This window comes from Mobula birostris, chromosome 6 (genome assembly GCF_030028105.1).
Source record: "Mobula birostris isolate sMobBir1 chromosome 6, sMobBir1.hap1, whole genome shotgun sequence".
NCBI lineage: Eukaryota > Metazoa > Chordata > Chondrichthyes > Myliobatiformes > Myliobatidae > Mobula > Mobula birostris.
The window spans coordinates 9,315,441-9,328,809 of record NC_092375.1 but is presented as its reverse complement, the minus strand read 5'-3'; the positions used below and the strand labels follow the sequence as shown (position 1 = coordinate 9,328,809).

General features: G+C 42.7%; 1 long non-coding RNA gene across 1 annotated transcript in view; it reads right to left on the bottom strand.

Annotated features, from left to right (window-relative positions):
• LOC140199720 (uncharacterized) overlaps positions 1-12,233 on the bottom strand; it is a 33,857-nt gene extending 21,624 nt beyond the window's left edge. Inside the window, exon 1 of the long non-coding RNA XR_011886471.1 lies at positions 12,174-12,233. This is a non-coding gene — a long non-coding RNA (uncharacterized lncRNA). The remainder of the gene's footprint in view (positions 1-12,173) is intronic.
• Positions 12,234-13,369: the final 1,136 nt, after the last annotated feature.

The following is a 13,369-nucleotide window of genomic DNA, read 5'->3' as shown; positions in this document are numbered from 1 at the left end:
CGGTGGTATGTACGAACTTTGATATTAAATTTACTTTGAACTTTGGCTTCAGAATCAGAATCAGAACCATCATTTGTCATGAAACTTGTTAACTTAGTGGCAACAGTACAATGCAATACATGATAAAATAGAAGAATAAATAAAGAAGTCAATTCTAGTAAGTGTGTGCATCTGTATAAAAGTTAAATTTTAAAAAGTCGGAAAACAGATATAATACAAAAAGGTGAGGTAATGTTCATGGGTTCAATGTCCGTTTAGGAATCGGATGGGAGAGGGGAAGAAGCTGTTCCTGAATAGATGAGTGTGTGCCTTCAGGCTTCTGTATCTCCTTCCCAACAGTAACAATGAGAAGAGGGTGTGTTCTGGGTGATGAGGGTCTTTAATGATGGACACTGTCTTTCTAAGGCACCGCTCCTTGAAGACATCTTGGATACTATGGGGGCTAGTACCCAAGATAGAGCAGACTAATTTTACAACTTTCTTAGCATCTTTCAAGCCTGTGCAGTAGCAACCACCCCCCCCCCCCAATATCAGACAGTGATGCAGCCTTTCAGAATGCTCTCCACGGTACATAAGTACAAGTTTTCAAGGGTCTTAGGTGACAAACCAAATCTCCTCAAACCTTTAATGAAAGATAGCCACTGTCTTGCCTTCCTTATAGATACATTGATATGTTGGGACCTGGTTAGATCTTCAGAGATCTTAACACCCAGGAACCTGAAATTGCTCACTTTCTCCACTTGCAATCCCTCTATGAGGATTGGTTTATGTTCACTTGTCCTACCCCTTCTGAAGTCCACAATCAACTCTTTGGTCTTACTGATGTTGAGTGTAAGGTTGTTGCTACGACACCACTCAGCTAACTGGTATATCTCAATTTTTTGTATTCATTCCAGGGATGTGGGCTTCACAAACTGACACAGCTTTTAATTTTCATAGACCATAAGACATAGGAGCAGAATTAGGTAATCCGATCCATCGAGTCTGCTCTGCCATTTCATCATGGGTGATCTATTTATCTCTCAACCCCATTCTTCTGCCTTCTCCCCATAATCTTTCATCTCCTGTCTAATCAAGAATCTATCAACCTCCACCTTAAATAAACCCAATGACCTGGCCCCCACAGACTCCTATGGCAATGAATTCCACAGATTCACCACTCTCTGGCTAAAGAAATTCCTCTCCATCTCCATTCTAAATGAACGCCCTTCTAATCTGAGGTTGTGCCCTCTGGTCCTAGACACCCCCACCATAGGAAATATCCTCTCCACATCCACTCTATGAAAGCTACTGACAGGATAAAGGAAGCCGTAAACACCACCAGGGATGGAGAGCCTTGATTGCGGCCATAAACGTGAGCAGCGTAATAAGCAGCAGAGAGACATCCACTCCAGCTAGACCTTTCATCATTTGATAGGTTTCAATGAGATTCCCCATCAGTCTTCTAAATTCCAGCAAGTACAGGTCCAGAGCCATCAAGCGCTCCTCATATGAGTGTTTGATCTCTTGTCACTCTTCCAGGGGAAGTTGGTAGTGAGCTGCCTTCTGTGTGTGGGTGTACCCACAATGCTTTTCAGGAGAGTTTCACGATTTTGTCCCAATGATGGTGAAGATACGCCGATAGATTTCCAGGTCAGGATAGTGTGTAGCTTGATCCAGGGCAAGATCCAGGGGTGGATGGAGGGCTGTTCCCCATGATTTACCACACACCACGCTATCAGGTTCCATGACAGTTATTACTCCACAACTCAGACTCCTGAACAGATGCCGTTAGGGCAAGTTACCTTATTACTAGAAATGTACAACCGTTCCTTCACTTTCACTGTGTCCAAACCCTGGTGTCATGAGCTCCATGATCCTGTGCATTGAGTCATAGAGCGTTGGGCTCTGAGGTTTTTTGAGCACATGTATTCATTAATTGTTGTCATAACTAGAGTTGGTCAGCCCTTCTGCTTACTGCTTAATCTTGTCAAGATTATTTTGATTGGCATGGGTTTTCCCACATACTGTGATTAATTTAAAGTGGACTCCAAATTAGCACTTATGGTGGGGTCCTCATTCTGAGAATGATATGTCCTGTAGTTTTGTTCGGTTGAGTCTCCAATGTCAGTTGGAATTCCTGTGTATAAACTTTTGTTCCTGTCTCTACACGGAAGGCTGTCATTCCTCCACACCTGGGCTCAGTCACTGCCAGCACTCACTGTAACATCTGGAACCCTCTAACCAACAGCACTATGGGAATACCTTCACCAGAACGATTGTCACAGTTCAAGAACGCAGGTCACCACAATCTTCTCAAAGGCAATGAGTGCTGGGTAACAGCTGCTGGCAGTGGAATTGCCCAGCTTTGTGGGTAATTGCAATATCTGAGTAGAACTTCTTATGTAGTCAACCCGAGGAGATGGCCCTTAAATGGGTTAGTGAGGGAGCTTCTTCCTGTTAAGTCATCGCTTATAATCAATGACACAAGAGATCCTGCAGGCGCTGGAATCTTGAGCAACACTGGTTTTGTTTTGTTTTGTGGGATAGCCTGACGGTTGGTGCAATTACCAATCAGGGTTAGATTCCTGCTGCCCATGACCAGGATTTCCTCCAGGTGTTCTGTTCCCCCCACATTCCAAAGACACGTGGCTAACTTTAGTGAGTTTTGGACATGCTACGCTGGTGCCGGAAACATGGCGACACTTCAACTGCCCCGCACGGTCCTTGCTGATCTACTTTCACAAAAGTGCACATTTCACTCTATCTTTCAATGTATATGTGATAAACAAAGCTAATCTCATCTCCTCCAAAGACATATGGCTAGGGTTAGTGAGTTGTGGGAATGGTACGTTGGCACCAGAGGTGTGGCAAAACTTGTGGACTACCCCAGCACAATCCTCGGACTGCGTTGGCCGTTGACGCAAAATAATAGATGGTACTTTATGTTCCGATGTGCATTTGTCAAATAAAACCAATCGTCTTAAAAATGATGAGGAACTCAACAAGTTGGACCACTCCTATGGAGGGGAATAGACAGTCAAAGATTTGGGACTGGCCCTTCGTCAGGACTGGAAAGGGAAGGGTACTGAGTACAGAATAAGGTGGTGGGGTGAGGGGAAGGAGTACAAGATGGCAGGTGATGGGGGAGACCAGGAGAGGGGAAGTTTGGTGGGAGGGGGGAGGAATAAAGCAAGATGAAGGGAGGTGACAGGTGGAAGCTGTGAAAGGCTGAAAAAGATGGAATTTGATAGGAGAGGACAGTGGACCATTTCCACTGTAATCAGTCAGCAGTCCCAGTGTACAGTAGTTTAAATCAAGCCAACAGCAGATTTAATCTGCTCAATGTTTCCATTTTCTTTTTATGGATCAGAATCCCTATTAAGCCAAATAAAAATCCAATCCGCAACTCTTATAGTAAGATAGGCAGATTAAATTCCCCAGTTCCAGTGGCATTTTTTGATTTCAGATAAAATTGATATCACATTGTAATCTCTCAGAGAGAAATGTGACCATTCAGAACTCATTCAATTTTATTGGAAATTTCAGGACCTCAAAGAAAATTTTTCCCAACCCCAAAGCACCTTCTGTGCATAAAATCATGAAGGGCACATGGTCTTTACCAAGTTAAAAACTAGAGGGCATTGGTTTAAGGTAGGAGGGGAAAGATTTAAAAGTGACCTGAGGGACAACTTCTTCATGCAGAGGAAGTGGTTGAAGCAGGTAAAATAACAACATTTAAAAGACATTTGGACAGGTACATGGATAGAGGGGGTTTAGAGGGATATGGGCCAAATGCAGGCAAATGGGACTAGCTTGGAGAGCAGCATGCTTGGCATTGCTGAGTTAGGCTGAAAGGCCTGTTTCCATGGTGACAGCTCTATAGCTCGATAACCTATAGGGTTATATGACCAGGGCAGTGATTTTCGAATACATTCATGTAATGCAAGAAAACATAGCAGTCAAATTGTGTTCAGCAAGATCTCAGAATCAAAACTGGGACTGAAAATGGCTAATACATGGGGGCATAAGTTTAAGGTGAGTGGGGGAAAAGTATAGGGGTAATGTCAGAGATAGTTTTTACATGAAACACCCTGCCGGAGTGGTGGTAGAAGTAGATACATTGGGGACATTTATGAAACTCTCAGACAGGCACATGCATGATAGGAAAAATGAAGGGCTATGTAGGAGGAAAGATAAAATTAATCTTAGAGTAGGTTAAAGGGTTGGCTCAATATCACAGGCTGAAGAGCCTGTACTGTACTGCGCTGTTCTAAACAAATAGGGGTCAATTGGTTTGATAGATGTTTTAAGGATGGAATAACTGAGGTTTTAAGGGTGGAATGACTGAGGTTTTAAGGGTGGAATGACTGAGGTTTTAAGGGTGGAATGACAGATGTTTTATGGATCTGAAGCGATCAAGCACAGTGAAAGACCAGAGACACAAGAGACTGCAGGTGCTGGAACCTGGCGCAATATCAATCAGCTGAAGGAACTTGATGGGTCAGGCAGCATCTGTGGAAGCATTGGATCACAATCCTTCATTAGTAAAATTCCACTGACCTGGCACCTTCAGGGATATTGGTAATGCCAGACTAACAGATTCTCGGTAATTTTAGGCATTACCCCTATTAATATTCCAAACATTTTTATTTCAAAAACACATGAGATTCTGTTGATACCGTAAAACCGGAACAACACCCACAGAATGCTGGAGGAACTGGAGCTGTTGGGAGTAGTTCAGAGTAATATGGCAGGTTTAAAAGTAGATGATGAGTATAACATGAATGTAAGGGACAAGCCAATGATTGGGCTGACAGAGCAAAGAGTTAATTTGTACCACAGAGGCAAAATTCAAAAAGGCGAAGAAGGCAGTACTAAAAGTGTTATATTTAAGTGCACGCTGTGGTGTAAGAACGTGATTGGATAATTACGAACATGTTAGAAAAAATAATGAAGCGACTACGAAACCGGCAGAGAGCAAGACGTCGTTTGAAAGAAAAAAACTTTGTGATCGCTGTGGGCAGGAACACTGACCTAAAAAGTGTCCAGCGTATGGAAGAATGTGCAATCACTGTGGTAAGAGTAATCATTTTTCATGCTGTTGCAGAAGTAGAAAGGAAATAAAACACGTAAATGCAGTGCTTGAAAATGTATGTGAGGAGTTTTTATATTGATGTGCTTTGTGAAAATGAACAAAGTAAGGATGACTGGACTATGCCATTGCAAGTGAACCAAAACATTATTCTGTTTAAATTGTATACTGGAGCACAAGTAAATATTCTTGCAGAATCTGAGTTTAATGCATTAAAGCCAAGACCAAAGTTACATCAGACAAATATAAAAGTGACTGGGTATTCGGGTGCAGACATTCCAGTTAAAGGAACATGTGTGGCGAAATTATCACACAAAAATAGTGTGCACACGCTTTCATTTCTGGTCGTGCCAAAAAATATACAGTCAATACTTGGTTTATCTGCCTGAGAGAGACTGAATTTGATGAAAAGAGTCTTAGTCTTGGACAGTGACACAGAGTCAGAATACAGTGACTTGATGAAAGAGAGAGAGAGAAAACAGAATTTGATTCCAACACGGCAAAAGTAAAAGAAGTCATAAAGAAGAATCCCAGACCCACCCCTTTGTTACCAGCATCTGACAAAGCATTACCACCAAAACCAAACTTGCCGGTACAGTACAACATGGATCTGAAGCCAAAGAGTGACAAGAATCAGGATCCAATTGAAGAAGTGAAATCACAAGTGAAGGAATTGAGAAGTTTTATTGAAATGATGAAACCTCAGCATAAAAAAGAGGTTACACAGTTAATGAATGAATTGTGATTTCTTCACAAAGACCTCAAGAATGAGCCAACTTCAGAGCTTCCATTAACTGATGCAGACCAGACGAAACATGAAGATAACATCGAAACACAAGAACTGTGTGAACCACTTAGAAGGTCTCCTCGTGTTTGTAAACCCCCAGAGAGACTGATAGATACATGGTAAATTATACATTTGTTTTGATTAATGTTGCTACTTGATTTTCTTTTTAAGGAAAGGAAGATGTGGCGATGTCATGTGTAAGAACATGATTGGACGGAGCTATGAGCATGCGCATAAATGATAGAATGATCGAGGAGCTTGTATGTTAAACGTGGTTGCTGTTTGCTGTTAAATAAAAATTCTAGTTACATTCTTCTAGAATCTGTTTCTTTATGAGTAGCCCACAGTACGTATAAAGAACGCAACACACGTAGCATTCAGAATAAGGTGGACGAATTCATGGCGGAATTATAGATTGATCAATATGACATTGTGGGCATCACTGAGTCATGGCTGAAAGAAGGCCATAGTTGGGAGCTTAACATCGAAGGATACACTTTGTATCAATAGGACAGGCAGGAAGGCATAGGTAGTGGTGTGGCTCTGTTGGTAAGAGATGGAATTACATCTTTAGAAAGAGGTGACATGGCATCAGACAATGTTGAAGCTTTGTAGATGGAGTTAAGAAATTGAAAGAGTATAAAAACCATTATGGGAAGTATATATTGACCTCCAAATAGTAACCAAGATGTAGGGCTGAGATGGCAGAGTGAGCTGGAAAAGGCATGTAATTAGGGTAATGATATAATTGTAATGGGGGACTTCATATGCAAGGGGATTGGAAAAATCAGATTGGTGCTGATTTGCAAGGGAGAGAATTTGTTGAATGCCTATGAGATGGCTTTTTGGAGCAACTTGTGCTTGAGCCTACTCAGGGAAAGGCAATCTTAGATTGGGTGTTGTGTAATAACCCTGATCTTATTAGGGATAATAAGCTAAAGTAAAGGAACCCTTAGGAGGCAGTAAACATAATATGATCGAATTCATACTACAATTTGAGAGGGAGAAGCATAAGTCACATGCATCAATATCGCAATGGAATAAAGGCAATTACAGAGGTATGAGAGAGGAGCTTTCCTGAGTGGATTGGAGGAGGATACTAGCTGGGAGGATGGCAGAGAAGAGATGGCTGAAGTTTCTGGGAATAGTTCACAAGGATAGATATGTCCCACAGAGGAAGAACTTCTCAAGTGGCAGGGGTAGGCAACCATGACTGACAAAGGATATCTTAGACTGATGTTGTGCAATAAATCAGATTTTATTAGTCAGCTTAATGTAAAAGAACGTTTAGGAGGCAGAGATCATAATATGATTGAATTCATACTGCAATTTGAGAGGGAGAAGCGTAACTCACATGTATCAGTATCACAGTGCAACAAAGGGAATTACAGAGGCGTGAAAGAGGAGCTTGGTCTCAGAGGAGGATACTGTTAGGGATGACGGCAGAACAGAGAAGTTTCTGGGAATAGTTCAAAAGACATAGGATAGATATATGTCCCACAGAAGAAGTAGTTCTCAAATGGCAGCAGTAGGCAACCGCAGCTGATGAAGGAAGTTGAGGACTGCAAAAAAGCCAAGGAAAGGGTATATAAGGAAGCAAATGTGAGTGGAAAGTTGGATGATTGGAAAGCCTTTAAAATCCAATAAAAGGCAAAAAACAAAAGCTATAAGAAGAGAAAAGATGAAATATCAGGGAAAACTAGCCAACAATGTAAAGCAGGATACTAAAAGATTTTTCAGTTATATAAAGAGTAAAAGGGAGGTGAGGTTGATATTCAACCACTGGAAAATGATGCTGCTGAGGTAGTAATGCGGGCAAAGAAATGGCAGATCAACTTAACAGGTACTTTGCATTTGTCTTCACTGTGGAAGGCACTAGCAGTGTGCCAGAGGTCTGTGAGTGTCAGGGAGCAGGAGTGAGTGCCATTGCTATTACAAAGGAAAAAGTGCAAGGCAAATTCAAAGGTCTTAAGGTGAATAAGTCACCTGGGCCACGTGGACTGCACCCCAGAGTCCTGGGAGAGGTTACTGAAGAGATAAAGGATGCATTGGTCATGATCTTTCAAGAATCACTTGATTATGGCATGATTGCAGAAGATTGGAAGATTGCAAATGTCACTCTTTAAGAAGGGAGGAAAACAAAAGAAAGGAAATTATTGGCCAGTTAGCCTAACAGTGGTTGGGCTAACTGTTGGAATCAACTATTAAGGTTGAGGTTTCGAGGTACTTGGAGACTAATGATAAAATAAGTCAACGTCAGCATGGTTCAGTAAAGGGAAATCTTGCCTAACACAACCTGTCGGTGTTCTTTGAGGAAATAACAAGTAAGGTGGACTAAGGAGGGCCAGTGGATGTCATTTACTTGGATTTCAGAAGGCATTTGATTAGGTGCCACATGAGGCTGCTTTAACAAGATAAAATCCTATGGCGATACAGGCATGGATAACGGAATGGCTGACAGGCAGGAGACAGCAAGTGGGAATAAAAGGACCCTTTTCTGGTTGGCTGCCAGTGACTAGTGGTGTTCCTCAGGGGTCAGTATTGGGACCGCTAATTTTCACATTGTTTGTCAATGATTTAAATAACGGAATTGATGGCTTTGTGGCAAAGTTTGTGGATGATACAAAGATAGGTGGAGGGGTAGGTAGTGCTGAGGAAGCAATGCGATTGCAGCAGGACTGAGACAAATTGGAAAAATAGACAAAAATGTGGCAGATGGAATAAAATGTTGGGAAATGTTTGATAATGCATTTTGGTAAAAGGAACAATAGTAAGGACTATTATCTAAATCAGTAGAAAGTTCAAACATCGGAGGTGCAGAGGGACTTAGGAGACCTTATGCAAGACTCCCAAAAGATTAATTTACAGTTTGAGTCTGTGGTAAAGAAGGCAAATGCAATGTTGCCATTTATTTCAAGGGGAATAGAATATAAAGGCAAGGAGCTAATGCTAAGCCATTATATTCGGCATGGACTAGAAGGGCCGAGATGGCCTGTTTCCATGTTGTAATTGTTATATGGTTATAAGACACTAGTCAGGCTACACTTGGAGTATTGTCAACAGTTTTGGGCCCCATATCTCAGAAAGGATGTGTTGTCATTGGAGAGAGTCCAGAGGAGGTTTACGGGGATGATTCCAGGAAGCTGGGCTTGTACTCACTGGAATTTAGAAGAATGTGGGGGGATTTCATTGAAACCTACCAGCTGTTGAAAGGACTAGTTAGGATGGATGTGGAGGGGATGTTTCTTCTGGTGGGGGTAACCAGAACTAGAGGTCACAGGCTCAAAATTAAGGGGCGACATTTTAAAATAGAGCTAAGGGGGAATTTTTTTTTTAGTCAGGGAGTTGTAAATCTGTGGAATGCTATGCCAAAGACTGTGGTGGAGGCCAAGTCTGTGGGTATATTTAAAGCAGAAGTTGATCGTTTCCTGATCAGTCAGGCCATCAAAGGATATGGCGAGAAGGCAGGTGTATGGAGTTCAGTGGGATCCAGGATCAGCCATGATGGAATGGCGGAGCAGTCTCGATGGGCTGAATGGCCTAATTCTGCTTCTATGTCTTAAGAAAACTCAGCAAGTCAGGCAGCATCTGTGTAGGGGGATAAGCAAAAGATCGTAAGAAACATATTTTGTTTCTCACTGCGCCACGTGGCGCATCATGTGGAAAACTTGCCATTTCCTTAAGCATTTGTCTGTTTTTATGAGGCCACATTGCTAGCTCAACACTCAACCCAGTGTGAATGGCAAGCATGCAAAGAGCCGGCTGGATTCGAACCCTGGACCACTCACTTCGAAGTCCTCTAAACCACCGGCCAGGGACCATAGCACATTGGAGCAGAATTAAGCCATTCAGCCCATCAAGTCTGCTCTGCCATTCCATCATGACAAATTTATTATCCTTCTCAATCCCATTCTTCTGTTTTCTCCCAGTAACCTTGGACAACCTTTCTAATCAAGAACCTATCAGCCTCCATTTTAAAAATACCCAATGACTTGTCTTCTACAGCCATCTGCAGCAATAAGTTCCACAGATTCACCACCCTCTGGCTGAAGAAATTCCTCCTCATCTCTGCTCTAAAGAGATGCCCTTCTATGCTGAGGATGTGCCTGCTGGGTCCTAAAATCTCCCACTATAAGAAACATCCTCTCCACATCCACTCTTTCTGGACTTTTCAATTTTTGATAGATTTCAATGAGAACTAAACTCCAGAGAATTCAGGTCCAGGGCTATCAAACACCCCTTATACATTAAGCTTTTCAATCCTGGAATCATTCTCATGAACTCCTCTGTACCTTCTCCATGCCAGCATATCCTTTCTTAGATAAGGGGCCCAAAACTGCTCAGAATACTCCAAGTGTGGTCCGACCAATGACCAATAGAGCTTCAGCATTGCATCCTTGCTTTTATATTCTCGTACTCTCGAAAGCAATGCTAACATTGCATTTGCCTTTTGGGCCAAGACCCTTCATCGTTTTTATATCACATTTTTTTAAACATGTGACAATGTAGTGTAATACATTTTTGGATGAAACCGGTGAATTTAAAGGAGAGTGCAGGAGACAGGACCCCAATGGGGTTAAAAGGAATATGTGAAAAATAATCTCATTCGGAACCATCAGGATTTTTGAACAGTTAGACGTGGAGGTCGGTGACCAGTGCTGTGCCTCAAGGATCTGCTCTGGGACCCCTACTCTTCGTGATAGGATGCAAAACTGGGCTGAGAAGTGGCAGATGGAGTTCAACCCAGATAACTGTGAGGTGGTTCATTTTGATAGCTCAAATATGATGGCAGAATATGGTATTAATGGTAAGACTCTTGGTTGAGTGGAGGATTAGAGGAATCTAGGGGTTTGAGTGCATAGGACACTCAAGGCTGCTGCGCAGGTTGACTCTGTGGTTAAGAAAGCATGCAGTGCATTGGCCTTCATCAATCCTGGGATTAAGTTTAGGGGCTGAGAGGTAATGTTGCAGCTATATAGGACCCTGGTCAGACCCCACTTGGAGCACTGTGCTCAGTTCTGGTCGCCTCATTGCAGGAAGAATGTGGAAACCATAGAAAGGGTGCAGAGGAGATTTACAAGGATGTTGCCTGAATTGGGGAGTATGGCTTATGAGAAAAGGTTGAGTGAACTCGGCCTTTTTTCCTTGGAGCGACGGAGGATGAGAGATGGCCTGATAGAGGTGTGTAAGATGATGAGAGGCATTGATTGTGTGGAGAGTCCGAGGCTTTTTCCCGGGGCTGAAATGGCTAGCATGAGAGGGCATAGGTTTAAGGTGTTTGGAAGTATGTACAGAGAAGATGTCACGGGTAAGTTTTTTACACAGAGTGGTGAGTGTGTGGAATAGGCTGCCAGCAATGGTGGTGGAGGCAGATACAATAGGGTCTTTTAAGAGACTTTTGGATAGGTACGTGGAGCTTAGAAAAATAGAGGGCTATGAGTAACTGTAGGTAATTTCTCAGGTAAGGACGTGTTCGGCACAGCTTTGTGGGCCGAAGGGCCTGCATTGTGCTGTAGGTTTTCTATGTTTCTGTTTCTAGATTACTGAAATTTGACTGTAGTAATGTGATTCCCCCTTATTACTGTCACCCAGGACTTTCCTCTTCTCAATATTACCATCATCCAGAACATGCCCTCTTCTCAGGGCTACCATTAAGGAGGAGGTGCAGGAGCCTGAAGACACACACTCAGCATCCAGGACTCCAGGACATCTTCATGGAGCGATGCCTTAAAAAGGCATGGTCCACCATTAAGGACTCCCATCACCTGGGAGATGCCCTATTCTCATTGTTACCATCAGGGAGGTGGTATGGGAGCCTAAAGGCACACACTGAATGATCCAGGAATAGCTTCTTTCCCTCTGCCTTCAGATTTCTGAATGGACATTGAACCCATGAACACTACCTCACTACTTTTTTCCTCTCTCGTTTTGCACTACTTACTTAATTTAACTTTTTTGAATATACGTATACTTACTGTAATTTATAGTTTTGTTACTGTGAATCCCCCTGGTTTCCTTGGCTGCTCAAGTCTGGGGAAGACACTCTCAAGTCCCACCAAACTCATGAGATTGAGTCCCACCCCACAGCCCGGTTTGTGTGGATTCTGGGTAATTTGCTACCCTGTTACAAATTAGTGCCACAAAGTAACAGATAGTACGACAGTACACTGCATACGATGAAAGGAATTATATTTATGAATCTTAACTTAACTAAAGGGTTAGTGAAGAATAACAAAAAGAAAAGGGCCCATTCTAATTAAACAGTCAAATGTGCACAAGTTGGAGCTCATCTTGTACTTCTTTGTCACTCACGCGCTGGGCCCTCGGTCAGCATGAACGTCCACACCACCTTCCAAACGTCGTCCGCAATCCATCTCGAACAAACAGGTCTCCCACCAGATCGTATGCTACAAGCGGTTCTCCCCAGCGCCTCCTCTCTTCATCCGTCGACGAACAGAAGCCCAAGACCAACATGGGCCTGCACCTGTCCTATATCCCTTCAGTCCCCGCCTGTTCATGTGCCGGCCGAAATAGCTCTTCAATGTTGCAATTCTGCTGCTTCCAGCAAGTTGCAGGCACCAAACACTCTCTGTGTAAAAGAGATTTGTAACTTCTTATGAGTCCTGATGAAGGGGGTCGGCCCAAAACATCAACTATTTATTCCTCTCCATAGATACTGCCTGACCTGCTGAGTTTCTCCAGCATTTTGTGTGCATTACCTTGGATTTCTAGCATCTGCAGAATATTCTGTGTTCATCATGTAAATCTCCCCTTCTCCCTTGCATAAAAACAAGGCCAAACATCAGAAAGGGGAAGAAACGTAATTTAAGTGACTTTGACCATGGAATGGTTGTTAGTCCCAGATGGGATGGTGTCAGTATCTCAGAAACTGCTGATCTCGTAGGATTTTTATGCACAACAATTTACAGAGACTAGTGCAAGAAAACAAAACTCTAAGTTGGTGTCATGATCGGCATAAACATGAGGGTGGGGCCAAAGGATCTGTTCCTGTGTTGTGTTGTTCCATCTTCTTCCACCAGGAGGAATAGTTTCACTGGATTGTAGATTGGAGTAGAGATTATGATCAGCTTTATCGAATCACGCACGTTGTTTGTGTCAATGATCAACACTGTCTGAGGAGACCGTTGCAAAAGTGAGGATTGGTACGTTAATTGGACACTATAAATTGTCAAAGAGATTGCAGATGCTGGGATCTGAGGCAAAAGAAAATATTGCTGGAGGAACTCAATGGGTCAGACGGCAGCTGTGGAGGCCGAGGAATAGATAACATTTTTGGTTGTTACCCTGTATCAGGACTGAATGTGTAAATCGGAGATTGCCAGTATAAAGTGATAAAGTGGTTACTTACTTACTTACTGCTCATTATGCCACTGGCTTTCAGGGCAGCAATAAATGTCCTCTATCTTTGGCAGTGTTCAGGGTTTCCTTCATCGTGTCAGTAGCTTCTACGTGCTTTTCACTGCTGTCAGTCATACAAGTCCTGGGTT